This window comes from Neomonachus schauinslandi, chromosome 14 (assembly GCF_002201575.2).
Source record: "Neomonachus schauinslandi chromosome 14, ASM220157v2, whole genome shotgun sequence".
Classification (NCBI taxonomy): Eukaryota; Metazoa; Chordata; class Mammalia; order Carnivora; family Phocidae; genus Neomonachus; species Neomonachus schauinslandi.
This window is the reverse complement of record NC_058416.1, coordinates 24,624,661-24,639,187: the sequence shown is the minus strand read 5'-3', so window position 1 is coordinate 24,639,187 and position 14,527 is coordinate 24,624,661.

The window sequence follows — 14,527 nt, the reverse complement described above, 5'->3', positions numbered from 1 at the left end:
TCTTTCTTATGCCTCTTGCTTTCGTCACTACATAGTATCAGTGGTTTCAGTATTATTCAGATACCAATATTCAGAAATATCAGTAATTTCTCTTGTTGCAATAGAGTTAATGATCATTTTATACATGGGTGGAGAAATTTCCATACAGTGGGTGGACCATCATGCTTTATTCAGCTATCCCTCCGTGGCTGGTCATCAGGTCCACGTTCCTTTCCTGCCCATTTTTTCCCCCTGGTGCCTCCTCTCCTACTGCCCATTCTCACGTCGCTCCAAGCATTTCCCCTCCCATACTCCTCAAATGTTCCATTTTCCAAATTTACTTGAGTTTCTACTCCTTCTACCCAAGCTCTTGTTTATTTGGTGTTGCTGACTTCCACAAGGCATGGTTGGAAGCTTTCAAATCAGTCATGCTCACAAGTCAATGGCTAGTAGGCCTTTAATCAGTACAGAGTTATTCCCATTGTCAAAGTAAGATACTTGTTAATCCAAATCGAACTTTGATTTGCCTCGAGGCAGCAGAAAAAAATCAAAAGAAAGTTTTCCTGTTAGGGTAGGAAAATATTGGGTCAGGGTAGTCACCTTACAAATAGGCTAGTCCTGCTTGGGAATCTTTCCTCTAGTGAAGTCCCCCCAAATCCTCCTGGTTTTCACAGTTGATCCCATTCCTTCACTCCTGATCCCATAGATCCTGTATTTGTTTTTTCCCTCCCCCTTCGCCCCGGTGGTTTCCATGGTGGCCGTAGTTGCCATGGAGAAGTGGAGAGAAGTGTCAAAGCTGTCTTTTGTAACTGTGGGGTTATCTACAAATTGGGGATGGTCTCTCCTAAAAAAAGATTACTAAAGTATGTGAAAAGAATAAGAGTAAAACAAATGCAAACCAGGGTTCAAGTCATTTGTTCTCCTAAACACCTGTGGTTAGCAAAATCATTTAACCTTGACTTTCTTTGTACCATGTCAGTGCATGTGTGTGTTGCACCTCAGGAAGGGGCTGCTGGAAGAGTCTGGAAGCTAGGACAGGTCTAAGCAGGCAAGGGCTCAGGTCCTGAGGTCCGGGGGGCAGCAAGGAATAGTATCCGGCCCCATGCTAGATATCGCAGCCCAAAGGAATGCACACTCTAACCGTTTATACTTTCACCAGAAGTGGGTGATTATGGTCAGATGCTGCAACTGAACCTTGCAAGCGGGGAGGCCAGGAACAGAGGCTGGGGTGATTTCACTGGAATGCAGAAGCTGGGAGTACACTTTAAAAGTAAAGATATCTTAACTGCTGCCCTGGTTGGTATCTCAAGACAACTTCAGTGGGATTGCTGTGAAGTCAAAGCCTCAGCAATTTGTTGGGAGGGAGACCATTCTATCATGACCTCAACTTTTTTTTTTTTTTTTGTCAGAGATATCCGTCCTACCGTCTGTCCCGTGTCCTTTTTAAGATAAACACAGCTTTCTTCTTTCTGGCTAGGCTACCCTAAACTCTCTATACAGGCTTCTTTTTGGCCCCTCAAAAAGAGACCCTCAGAAGTGTGGCTTCATAAGCCCTGCAGTTCATTTCCCTGGTGATGGGGCTACTCTTGTCTCTCCCTCCAAGGCAGTTGAGTTTCCCTGCTTCTCCCTCTCCCTCTCTTCCCCACCCTCCTCCCCTTCCTCCCTCACATCCTGCCTCTTCCCTTCCCTCCTCCTCCTTCCCCTTCCCTTTCCATTCTAGTCTCTTCTTTGGTGAAGTATCTGCTCAAATCTTTCCCCCATTTGGGGCACCTGGGTGGGTAAGCATCAGACTCTTGGTTTCAGCTCAGGTTGTGATCTCAGGGTCATGATCTCGGGGTCATGGGAACGACCCTCACATTGCGTTGGGCTTGGGCTCCGGGCCCAGCAGGGAGTCTGCTTGGGGTTCTCTCTCCCTTGTCCCTGTTCCCCCTGCCCCGCCCTGCGTGCTCTCTCTCTAAAAATAAATAAATAAATAAACCTTTAAAAAATATATATTTTCCCTGTTTTAGGGGAAGTTGTTTGTTTTCTTATTGTTGAGTTTTGGAGGCTTGTTGCGTGTTCCAGATGTAAATTATTAGACATACAATTTTCAAATACTTTCTCCCAGTCTATGGTTTGTCTTTTTAACTCACCTAACAGAGTGTTTTGAAGAGCAATGTTTAAAATTTTGATGCAATACAATTTATCAAATTGTTCTTCTATGAATGTAGCTTTTAGTATTATCTGTAAGAAAAACTGGCCTAACCTGAGGCTACAAAGATCTCTCTGTCTTATCTGAAAGTTTTATCGTTTTAGGTTTTACAGTTAAGTCTATGATTCATTTTAAGTTAATTTTTTTTTTTTTTTTTTGCATGGTATGAGGTATCGATCCAAGTTCATTTTTCTGGGAGGGGTGCAGACAGATATTTGTTTCAGCACCATTTATTGGAAAGACTAGCTTTTCACCAAATAACTATGTTAGGACCTTTGTCAAACACTGATTGTCTCTGTGTGTGGACTTTGTTTCCAGACTCTCTGTTTCATTGATCTATTTGTCTGTTTCCATGTCAACACCACACTCTCTCCCTCACTGTAGCTTTATAATAAGCCTTGAAATTGGGCCCTGATAGTTTTCCCACTTTGTTCCCAAGTTGTTTTAGTTATTGTAGGTCATTTGCATTTTTATATGCATTTTGGAATCGGCTGTCAATTTCTACAAAAAGTCAGCTGGGATTTGGGTAGGATTGCATTGAATCTATAGACCTGTTTGAGAATTGATATGGCCATGTGAGTTTTTCAACCCATTTTCATCAGTTCTTCATTTGAATAGGAACGCTTTTTACCTTAAATTCAGTATTTTACAGCGTGGCCGCGTAGTGACAAAATTATTTCTTCAGGGGGCGTGGCTTACTCTTTCTGAATATATAAAAATACTTTTGGATAGAACCATGTTAAGCAATTCACACTTACTTACAATGGCATTTTTATTTTTAAAATTTTAAATTTGAACATTAAAAAATGTCAGGACACCACTTCAGATGTTGTAATGGGTGTGAAGGGCCACCCAGATGTCCCCTCAGAACTGAGGCTCTCTTTTCCCCCAGCTGCTGGGACTGTTGGCAGTTGAGGGCTCCCAGGTGAGCCTCTCTCCGGCCAACCAAGGAGCTCAAGGGCACAGCCCCTCTCCAGGGGCAGTACATAGCCCTTGACGGGTGCGAAGGCCCCATGTCTTTGCCTCAAGACAGAACAGCTCTGAAGAGCCTTAGGACCTGCAGAGCTCCTGGTGAGATCAGCCCAGAACTTTGTTGGATCCAACGCTCCCCTGCCCTCCTGCTGCCCTCACCCTCCACAGGTGGGATTCTGGGAGCGCTCCCCGGCAAAAGTCTTGTACACAGATCTCCACCTCACACAGAGGTCTGTCTCCTGGGAATGCAACTAAGGACAGATTATTTCCTAATCAGCCTGCAATTAATTCAAGTGCTTAAAGAGGTGTAGACAGAGAAACTAAGGTCAGCCCTTGAGGCTCAGGGAAGAGATATGAGGAAAACAGGAAGCCAATTTTCGCTGGCCTGTTATGACTGCTTCTGGTCAAAGTCACTTACCTCACCCAGGCATGCTTTCCCTCTCACACGGCACCCTTTGAAACTATCCTGACATCCGGAGGAGGAGAAAGCACCTGGCAGGGACCAGGATGATGCAATGGGAGAGAAAGGGAAAGAGGGAGGCTTTCCATCAGGGCCAAGTGAAGCTGAAGAGAGAAGTTCACCCCCTGGGAACAAGGTATCACACAACTAGGGTGCACTGGGAGTGTTTGTGGAAGGCAGAGAAGACTCACTTTGTAACTTTTCTCAGCCCCCCCCTTTGACAGGGAGGGAGTGTGACATGGGAAGTCAGAGGAAATAGTACCAAAAACTATATAAAATCATGCACTGTGATACTCAAACATATTTTTATTTACCTACTGATGCTAATGAAAATCAGAGAGATCAGAAATGACAGGTGGGCAACCAGGATCCTAATGAAGGGATTTCCTAAGTGTTCTTTGCTACAGATGTCAGTCCACATTCACCTTGACATAAATCTTGTCCTATTCTGTCCCCATAATATGTGCCTCTTGGAATCACCCCACATTTTTAAAGAGTTAGAATAGGGCCGTTAGGGGCGCCTGGGTCGCTCAGTCGTTAGGCGTCTGCCTTCGGCTCAGGTCATGATCCCAGGGTCCTGGGTTCGAGCCTCACATCGGGCTCCCTGCTCAGCAGGAAGCCCGCTTCTCCCTCTCCCACTCCCCCCTGCTTGTGTTCCCTCTCTTGCTGTGTTGCTCTCTGTCAAATAAATAAATCAAATCTTAAAAGAAAAAAAAGAATAGGGCCTTTAAAAACAAGCTTGGGCTAGCTCATTTAAGTGAAGTTCCCTTATACAACAGACATATGTTTTTGTAAATTTAATTATATAATAATAACTAATAAGTTAATTGTATTATAAAGTCCTTTCACCTATGTTCCCTCGTTGGGCCCTTACAGCCATCTATGTGGTAGGTATAGAAGTTAAACTTGGGTCCACAGACATTAAAGTCTGTGTTATTTCCTTCTCTTAAAAGTACTAAAAGAATTTGCCTTTTGGTAGTGTGAGTCTGTTTGTCCTCTGTATAAATCTGGATGTTCATCTATTTCGAGGTGGGGCGACCTGCTTTCTTTCAGGGAACACCCATTCTAAGATTTTCTCATAAGAAGATGGACCAAGAAGAAAGAGTCTCTCTGGTGCTCCAGGTGAGTGGGAGATGCGAAGTCACCTGGATTTCTAAACTTGCCCAACTGGCTCGTTGTGGAATACTGGAATCATATACATTCCTGAAGAATGGCCTGGAGATGTTTTACCAGCAGAACCACCCGGCATGGTGGGAGGGGATGCTTCCCAAGGGGAGGAGCAGCTACAGGAACAGGAGGAGGGCTCCAGCTATCATTCAGTAAGGCACACCTGGAATATTCTGGAAGTAATAGAGGACCTAGCGTGGAACTGGGCTCTTTTCAGTTCCATTCCATGTAATCCTCACCGCACTGCTATGAAATGAATTTTCCCATCCTTTATTTCAAACGTGGATGCCGAGGTTTGGAGAGACTGAATTGTCAAACGTCAGAGCAGTAAGTGGTGGTTCGGATTCGAGCCCAGGTCTCTCTGACTCCAAATCTGTTGTTTTTAATCACTGGGTTATATTGTGTATAAAGTGAGGTGGGATGATGAATTGTAGTGCATAACTTTAGATCCGTATTTAAAATATTTCTTCAACATTTAGTTAGTGGAAAGATTGAGACCGAGAGGGGCGAAGGCTGATGGGTTGTGGGGGAGCGGACAGCATCCAGCACACCTCACTCGGCAGACAAAGTACCATAGTTAACACCTCCTCCCACCTTATAAGGCAGACGAGGGAAACTGTGCCCACCTGAGCTTAGCATCGGGTGGTATCTTCTTCCCCACCCTAAGAAGCCCATCAGAGCATCCCTGACAAGTGTAAGCAGCTCAGCCCCTGAGAGGTGGCCAGGGACCATGTAGCACCAAAGGCAGACTCTTTAGGCACTGCTGCCCCTGCTCCCCGTGTGGCCAGACCACAAACCACATCTGTGGACTCTCTGAAGAGGTCTCATATTCGGTCTCCTGGCTTTGTTCAGTACGGCTTCCTTCTGTGCTCTGTCCAGGGTTGGCCGCCTGGCTGGAAATGCTGGCCCCACCAGCCAAATGGCTCCCCCTGTCCCTCTTCCACTGGGCCATGCCACATTGTTTTGCAGCAGGGCTCCGGGCACCTTCCTCTCTGCTGGGACAGTGGGAGGTGAGGGGACCTGCTGATTGTTTCAGGTCATTGTTACCTGTCTAGGTGGCTTCCTGTCAGGCTACATCCCCTGCTTCCCTTCAGAATGTCAACAGCACCAAATAATCAGCGGACATCCTCCATCTGTGCACATTAATCCAAAGACAACTGGGATGATAGAAAGACCATCTCCCAGGAAGCCTGCCCCAGGATTCGCATATTGTGATAAGTAACCAACACGTATTTTCTCCATTTGATTTGCTGTGATTGTTGACATACTTCACCGAGATTGAAGTCTACGGCCTTTTGGTTGAAAATGAATCAAGCTGAATACTTCTAAAAATTATAATTTTATGTAATTTAGACATATTTCCATCAAGGACATTGTAGTCTACCAAGAATTCAGTCCACAGTGTGGCAAATCTTCATGGTGCCCAATCCAGTTTCAGCACTTAGGAAAAGATAAGCTAAAAGCTTGTGTACAAGTAATTATGTATGGGAAGTGGGGATAAAAGGGAAGTACAGAAATGGGTAAAAGATGACCAGAGCTGGCTGGCGAGGAAGGAAGACCCAGAGAAAGCCTGTATCTGCTACACAACACGCTCATCAGAATCCTGATCATTATTAGAAGAAAAGAAATACAATAGAGGAACGTCGTGGAGCTTGAGAACTTGAGCCAGCCTAGGGGTGCTGAGGAGCCCATCCTAAGTGCAAAGCCAGGAAGGGCTCTCAACTGGTACTCACAAGATTAACTTGAGCTGTAAAGATGTGCAGATTATTCCATGAGTGACTCTGGAGGATGTTCCAGGCCTTGGATCATCCCACCCTGCAGGTGTGTGCCTAACTTCTCGGTGACTTCTGGTGGGTTTGCCCAAATTCCGTGACTGTGTATGGCTAACGCTATCAAGGAGCATCACGAGGGCCAGGGGAAGATGCTGGTGTAGTGGGTCTGGCCACCACAGGGACGGGCAGGAAGGTTTGGAATGTTTGGCTATGGATGTAACATCTGAACGATACTGTGTTATTCATGATGATGTCAATTTTCCCTTCCTCTGTTCTGGAATAAGCCTCTCATGCATAACAGGAAGATACTGTGATAATGATTTATTTAATAGTCTTCTGATTCCCTTATAAAGGTAGGAAGCACTTAATTAAATGGGAGGGGGGGGAGGAAGCACAGATAAAGCAAATGACTTAGCCAAGATCTTGCAGCTCAGGGGCCCCTAACTTGAGGTTTCTGACACTAGTAAATGGTCCAAGGTGATGTATCCTGCTGTCTTCCCTCCTGTACTAGGTTTTTTCACCCAAAGTGTTAGGGTGACCAACAGGATTCTTGGTTTGTTTTTTCCTGTTCTTTTCAGAAGGCAAAAGGTACTTTTGGGTACATGAATGTTCATAGTGATATTATTCATAATAGCCAAAAAGTGGAAACCATTCAAATGTCCATCAGCTGAAGAATGACTGAACAAAATGTGGTCTGTCCACACAATGAAATATCATTCAGCGACGAAAATGAATAAAGTTCTCATACGTGCTACAGTGTGGATGAGCTTTGAAAACATTATGCTGAGATAAAGAAGCCAGTCCCCGAAGATCACCTGTTGTATGATTCCATCTCTGTGGAAAAGAAACTACATGGAAATGTCCAGAATAGGGGGCCCATGGAGATAGTTGATTAGTGGTTTCCTTGGGCTGAGGGACTTGGAGCAGGGGCGATGGGGAGTAGCTGCTGAATGGTATAGGGTTTCTTTCAGAGGTGATGGAAATGTCCTAAAATTAGCTATGGTGATGGTTGTATACCTCTGGGAAGATACTAAAAACCATTGAATTGTACACTGCAAATGGGTGAATTGTACAGTATGTTAAATACATCTCAATAAAATAGTTGACAAGGAATATAGAGAGACCACTAGTAAGGTTTGGGGTGCTGGAGATGGGAAGCCTCAGCTATGTTTGCACCTCTTGGTGTAGTCCTGGGGCCAGAACTGAGTATCAGCGCAAAGGGTGACAAAGGGAGCCTACACTGGACAGCAGGGGCTGGAACCAGTAGGCATTCAGTAAATGAATGAACAGATACTGAAGTTCCCGATTCTTTGTTAATGCCCAGTTAGTGAGGGGGAATGGAAAAGGGTTTGGCTTAAGTCTTAGGATGTGGATCCAGGAAGGGCCTTTGATGGTGGCCCAATGCAATTTTGTATTAAGGCTTTAATGGAGCCAGCACCATGGGTGTATATTTGCACATCTCTTATCCCTTAGAGAGCACCGCCTCTGGGGGCTCATTTGAGGCCTTGGTGCCGTTAGCCTGAGGGGTTGAGAGTGGGAGGCTCTCATCTGGTACTCAGCATGGAAACCTGGAACGAATAAGGAAACCAGACAACCCCCCAAAAATGTAATCTCCTCTTGTAGCCGGTGGCATTTAAATTAAATGTGAAGATTTTTCTAGCAGCACAGCTCACAAAACACTACACTGAGCCACCTCTGGAAGAGTGGAAACTTTATAATGTATGAGGACACCTAGGAATTAGATGCAACCCGTTATGGGACTGGGACGTAGATTATTTGACTTCTGGAAAGCCTGCAGTCAGTGGAGGCTGGGATTTCACCTGTTGCAAGATCAAGTTCAGGTGTGATCTGGTGGGCTGAACAATCAACTGTGTCATTTCAATCAAGTCTTAAACTAACTACTGCTACATAAATTGATCGTGTTATGATGAATTGATGGTGTTACGCTGGGGCAAGCCATTTGCCTTGTAAATCGAAGTGTCAGCAGGGATGATTTTGAAAGAAATTGTGTGACCATCTTTCATTTTCCCTGTCCCATTTCTGTCTTTCAGTTCAACTGTGCTTGAGCCCGAGAACCAGTGTGGTCCCAGTCTGGTCTCAACTCCCTTGCCTTAACAACTTGGCTGGCAGAGGGCCTGGGAAAGACAATGGCTCAGACTAAACCATTCTGATAAACAAATTCATGCTGAGATACACTTGACTAAGTTATTTAGCATGTTGCATTTTAAAGGAGCAAGTCAGTTATCTTAAGGAACAATTTAATGACCCCACACCTCATTGCGGTAGAATCTTTTTGTTTTGTTTTATTTTGTTCTTAGGTGGGTGGACTTTCTGGATGCTTCTTAACTGACATAGATAGATCAGTGCATCTTCAATGTACATAGGAACCATCTGGGGATCTTGATAAACTTGACTAATTCAGTAGGTGTGGCATGGGGCCTGAGATTCTGCATCTCTAACAAGCCCCTGTGGGATGCTAACACAGCTCGTGGGGGACTACTCTTTAAGTAGAGGGTCTGTATGACCACCAACTGACATTCAGCAATATAATGCACTCAGGAAAGAGCTGAGTTTCTCTTCCTTGGAGGCCCCTTGATACACTTATAGCATCCCACCATTATAGCACTTAAAACATTGTATTGTAATTATTGCTGAGGAGCCAGCTTCTCTGTTGCACGGAGACCTCTTCTCTCAACTAGTGTCTTATTCACCTCATCTTGGTTTGTGCCTCTGCTCAGCTTAGTGCTGTGCTTGGCACAGAGGAGGAACTTGGTGTTGGATGAGGAGCAGACACAGCCCTGAAGGAGATCGGAGTAGATGCCAAACTCTTGCGTGGCACTTCTGTTTCTGCCTGGCCACATGGTGTAATCCAGTGCTTCTCAACCTTACATGCAGATTAGGGGAATTTAAAAAATACTGATGCCCAGGTGCACTCCACGTTCTGATTTCATTGAACTGTTTGGCGACCTGTATACGGATGATTTTAGAAGCCTTCCAGGCCCTTACAAGTCCACAATAAAAAGACAAATATCCAACTGAAAAATGGGCAAAAGATCAGGACAGACATTTTTCCGAAGAAGATATACAAATAGCCAGTAAGTGTATGAAGAGATGTACAGAATCATTAGTCATCAGGGAAAGGCAAATCAAAGCCACAGTGAGCTATTCCTTCATACCTAATAGGATAGCTGTAATAAAAAAATGAAGATGTGGAGAAATCAGAACCCTCAAACACTGCTGGTGGGAATGTAAAATGGTGCAGCTCCTTTGGAAATTTGGAACAGTTTGGCAATTGCTCAATCAGCTAGAAATGGAGTTGCCGTATGACACAGCAATTTCACTCCTAGGTATACACCCAAGAGAATTGAAAACATATATTCCCACAAAAACGTGGACATGAATGTTCATAGTAGCATTATGCATAATTGCCGAAAAGTGGAAACAACCCAAATGTTCATCAACTGATGGCTAGATACATAAAATGTGGTACAGCAATACAATGGAATGTTGTCTAGCCATAAAAAGGAATGAAGTACGGTTACATGGGTGGACGAACCTCAAAAACATTGTGCCAAGTGCAAGAAGCAAAAGGCCACATATTGTATGAGTCCATTTGTATGAAATCTCTGGAAGAAGCAAATCCATAGAGACAGAAGTAGATTGGTGGCTGCCAGGCCATGGGGGAGGGAGGAATTGAGAGATACGGGCTTTCTTTTCAGGGTGAGAATAATATCTTAGAATTAGATAGTGGTGATAGTTGTGGGACATTGTGACTAGACTGAAAGCCATCGAATTGTCCACTGTAAAATGGTCAGAATGATGGATTTTTTTTAAGTAGGCTCTACACCCAATGTGGGGCTCGAACTCATGACCCTGAGATTGAGAGTCGCTCACTCTACCAACTGAGCCAGCCAGGAACCCCCAGAATGATGGATTTTAAGTTTTATGAATTTCATCTTTAAAAATAAAAAATCACCAGCTTCCCAGGAGATTCTGAGCAGCCAGGTTTGAGAACCTCTGGTGTCAGGTAACGTGCTCCAACATTTGCCGTGGAGATGATGCTGGTGACCAGACATTCTCAACTTCAAATCACCTTGGAATGACCTGGGGAACTTTAAAAATGGCAGCACCTGCGTCCCGCACACCCCACCCCCCAACAAAAGAGTCTGATTTGATTATTCTGGGGGTAGCCTGGATAGACTGCACAGAAAATTCTAATGGGCAGCCAAAATGGAGACCATGTTACTTGTGAAGCTCAAGTTCCTAAACGTTAGGGTTAAGACACCAAAAGAGTTGTTAAATGCCCTTTTCTGAACTCTGCCTGCAGAGATTCTGGTTCAGGAGGCCTGGGGTAGGGCCTGGGAGTCTTTATTATTAATACGCTCCCTGGTGGGAGCGTATAGTCCAGGTGGTCTGGACTACACTTTGAGAGACAGTGCTTTGGAGGAGGCTTCTCAAAATTTAATGTGCATACAAGTCACCTGGGACCTTATTAAAAGGCAGCTTTTGCATTGGTTCTGCAATTCTAACCAGTTCGCAGTTGATGCCAGGGATACTGGTCCATAGACCACCGTTTGAGTCTCAAGGCGATCGAGCCCTGGTTCTCAAAGTGGGGTGCCTGGACCGGCATCCGTATCACCTGGGAACTTTGACTCTGGGAGAGGAAACCTTTGAAGAGGGGGTGTGGGAGAGGGAAGGTGGGTGCTTCTGAGGATTCGTGAGGTCTTCAGCTCAGGATGGTGGCAGAAAGAAGGGCCGGTTCAGAACGGGGCTGCTGGGCAGTAACGGTAGGGGGTGGGGCTGCGTTTGTGGCAGGAGTGGATTTGTGAACCAGGGGCTCTTGTCTCCTCTGCATTCCTGCTACAGCTCAGGGCACCTGCCTTCCCAGGCTCCCCGGACCCCTTGGGAAAGCTGTACACCCACCCACCCATTTACACTGAGGTGTTAGGGAATTAATGTGTTACGTCTCCCAGGGTCATTTGCATTTAAAAAGTGGCTTCCAGGAGAAAGCACTAATTCTAAAGTGGAATTTTAAGCTTTGGGGTTCCTGGATAGGAAACTGCCTAGTCTTCCAATCACACTTCCTCAGAGCTAGTGTAGGGGGCATCTGAATGGGGCTTTGCCTCCAGCTTTCCCTGGGGAAGGCTAGCAGGCCCCCCTCCCTGGGTGCTGGCCCGGAGATGTGAGCTGAGGAATTCCCCATCTGCTTGGCTGCCTCCCGGAATCTGTTACAGCCCCATCCTCTGTGGGAGAGAGGCAGCAATTAGCATAATTGGAACAGAAACCCTCTGTCTACATTCCAGACTGTGGGATTCAGGCCTCCTCCAGAGACATGCTAATTATGTGGAAGGGACCCTGTGCCTCTTGGCACCCATCCTTGCTCAAATGTTGCTGCTGCTGGAAAATAGACCAGGTGTAGGTAAAGCTACGGCCCAGGCTTGTGCATCGATTAACCCCCTTCTCATCCAGGAAACCTGCCGCTACTCCAGCCCCTCGAGCTCTCTCAATATCTTCCTCCTCCAAATTTCTACAGCCTTTTGTGGTCAGGAAAACATGCTTGCTCTTGGCATGAGTGTTTTCCATCACCTCACCCACGATCGGCTTTCCTCTCCATCTGGACTGTAGTTCCTCCACAGGGGACCTTGTTTTATACTTAATTAACTAACCGATCACCCAATCAATGGTTATTAAAGAAACCCCTTGCCCAGCACTGTGCAAAGATCAATAAGGCACCATCTGGATTGAGGGGTGTGCAGCCTAGTTGGGGATGCAGGGGTATAGAGCTGAGTGAACAGTTACATACTAGTGGACAATAGAGGAATGTATCGGACGCTCTGGGGACATTGAGGAAGGGGTGTAGAAATGTGCCTGGGAAGGAGTGGGGGAGGCTTGGGGGAAGGCTTCCTGGAAGAGGTGACATTTGAACATCATTAAGGATGAGTAGGGGTTGATCACACAGGTGTTACACGCAGGGAAAAGCATCTCTGAGGTCACATGATGAGAAAGAGTTTTGGGTTTTCCTAGGACCATAGGCAGCTGAGGTGGCTGGACCGTGGGCCCACGGTGAGAGGGACAGAAGACAAAATGGAGAGGTGAGTGGCTGGGTCCTAAAAGATTTTATCTTCTAAGCCAAATCGTGTGGAGGTTAACTTAAGGGCACAGGGCATCCCATGAGGGATTTTAATAAGAGGGTAATGTGGTCAGAGTTATGCTTCAGAAAGCGAGGGCCACAGTGAGGAGGATGGACTCCTGGGTGAAAACTGGAAGTGTTGGGGAGACCAGGAAGGCATCAGAGTGCTGAGGAATGAGCCCAGGGCAGGGAGAGTGGGGAGAGGAACAGGCAGTGAGAGACGGGGTGTCTGGGGTGACACAGCCCAGCGTCGGGGAGGAGCCTGGGCACGTGGTGGTGCTATAGGAATCGGGACAGAGACGACAGGGATGACGACAAGTTCTGTTCTGGACACGGAACAGCTGAGGTGCCCGAGGGCAGACCGGCCTCCTGGGAGGGGCCCTGGAGTGAAGGAGAGGGATCAGACAGAGAGATCCTGATGTCGCAGGTGGTGTAAGCTAGGGCTCAGAGAAGATGGTGACAAGCCTGGCTGACTTTGAATCGTGGCTTTGCCTCTTACTAGTTGCATGAACTTGAGGAGGATGTGATCTACAAACTGTCTGCATGTTGCTTTCCACTTTTGTAAAAAAGGAATCAAAGTCCTACTTTGCCAGATTGCGGGAGGACTGAATAAGAGAATATTGGTAGGGTGCTTAGCACAACATCGGGGACATAGAGCCGCTTGGCAGTTTTAAGTCACCAGGGAGGTGGCAGTTGAAGCTGGGTGTGGGTAAAACGGCCCAGGGGAGAATGAGCCAGGTGCAAGAGAAGAGACTCAAGAACAGAATCCCCAAGGAGCCAGCCGGCTAGGAGAGTGGAGTCAGGGGGACCAAGGTGGGAGGGAGGGAGTGTTCAAGAGGCCAGATATCACAGGGGCTTATGAAATGAAGGGGGAAACTATTGCTTATCAGTCATGAGGTTACCAGTGATTTTAGAGCAATTTCATGGACTGGGAAATGGGTGTGCATAGTATTTGCAAAAAACTTTTTATAAAGGGTAGGAGATTAAAAAAAAATGAAGAAAAAGGGGGAACAGGTTCAGGGAAGATTTCTCTCTCTCTCTTTTTAAAATATTATTTATTTATTTATTTATTTGAGAGAGGAGAGAGAGAGAGAAAGCACGAGCAGGGGGAGGGGCAGAGGGAGAGGGAGAGAATCTCAGACTCCCAGCTGAGTGTGGAGCCCGATGGGGCTTGATCTGAAGACCCCAAGATCATGACCTGAGTTGAAGTCAGATGCTTAATCGACTGAGACACCCAGGCGCCCCAGGAAAGTTTTCTCTTTTAAGACAGATTTTGTACATATCTCTCTCCTTTCACTTTCCACATTTTGCTGAAATTATCTGTGCAGGTAGACATCTGCCTCCCCGCCCCCCTCTCAGCATCCCCTTACCCTATGGGGAACTGAGGTTGTTGGTTACTTATGTGTCTTCCCATCAGACCGTGAGGAGCTATGCCTGTGTGCCATGGGTTTCCCAGCACCCACCCCAGTGCTTGGCACAAAACAGGTGCTCGATACATGAGTCTTGAACCAGCTATGGGAGCAAGATGTTGGCTGAAGGCTCCTGTTTCCAGACACTGCATACCTGGGGAGACCTGCACATGTCTGGGGGTTGGAGCTGCAAGGTATCTAGTGATCCCATTTAAAAAAAATTTTTTTTAAGATTTTATTTATTTGACAGAGAGAGAGAGTGCATAAGCAGGGGGAGTGGCAGAGGGAGAGGGAGAAGCAGGCTCCGCACTGAGCAATGAGCCCGAGGCAGGGCTCGAGCCCAGGACCCTGGGACCATGACCTGAGCCGAAGGCAGCCGCTCAGCCAACAGAACCACCCAGGTGCAGCGCTTCTCTGCCTTTTGGCTAAGATCAAGTGTAGCATCTA